Source organism: Emiliania huxleyi (genome assembly GCF_000372725.1).
Source record: "Emiliania huxleyi CCMP1516 chromosome Unknown EMIHUscaffold_207, whole genome shotgun sequence".
Lineage (NCBI taxonomy): Eukaryota > Haptophyta > Isochrysidales > Noelaerhabdaceae > Emiliania > Emiliania huxleyi.
In genome coordinates, this window is record NW_005200535.1 from 224,497 (window position 1) to 225,392 (window position 896).

Genomic DNA, 896 nt, shown 5'->3' on the forward strand with positions numbered 1-896 from the left:
GCAGCTGCACCGTTTCCCTCCAGACACCAGGACGCGGTCAGCACCGCGCCGGATCTCTCCTGAGAGCCGGCGCGGATCGCGGATGCAGAAATAAGGCTCTGCCGGCGGATCTGTGGCCTGGCGTATGCCAGGCTGCGGGTCCAAAGTGTCCCGGCGCGGCGCGCGCCACCGCCCCTGGCGCGGGGCGGGATGTCAGTACGTGAGTACAGTGTCCCTGTCCCTGTGCTCCACCTTGGCTTGAGTCAGGCTTCGGGCCTGGCCTAATCACTCGCGCGCGGGTGTGCCTGCTTGGCTCAAGCCAAACAGCAACAGACACTTATGGCTCTCTGATGCCCAATGCGTGCACTCGTCCCTCTCTGTACGGTATGTGTGGGTTCGTGTGTGCGGGGGCCCTCCTTGTCTCTGCCTAGACAGTGTGAGGTAACACCTACCTACCTACCTAAAGAAAGAAAGAAAACAGACAACCCAAGGGAGGGATGGGAGGACGGCACGCCGCCACCACACAGGGATTTTAAGGAGAGGAGTGTGGTGCGCTAGCCGTCGCCCACCCTTGGGCGTCTGCCTCTTCCTATCTCTCTTCGCAGTCTCTCGCCGCTTCTCGCTGCAACCTTCATGCCACCTCGCGGTCGTCTTTTTCTAGTGCGAGGGAGCTGTGAGTCGCCGCATAGCGATGTAAAGGCGCTCGACCACGTGAAATCTCTACAACAAACGCCATTCGAATCAAGTTTTGGGGCTGCCTTGCGTGCGCGTGTTTTTGGCGTGCATGGGCGCCGCGGAGCGCACCGACCCGCTGCGCAACATCGGGGCGACCAAATTCGCCGAGGCGTTTGAGGTCCTCGAGGTGCTCGCCTACCTGCTCCTGATGGACGGGCACATCCGGCGAGCGCTGCTCGCGT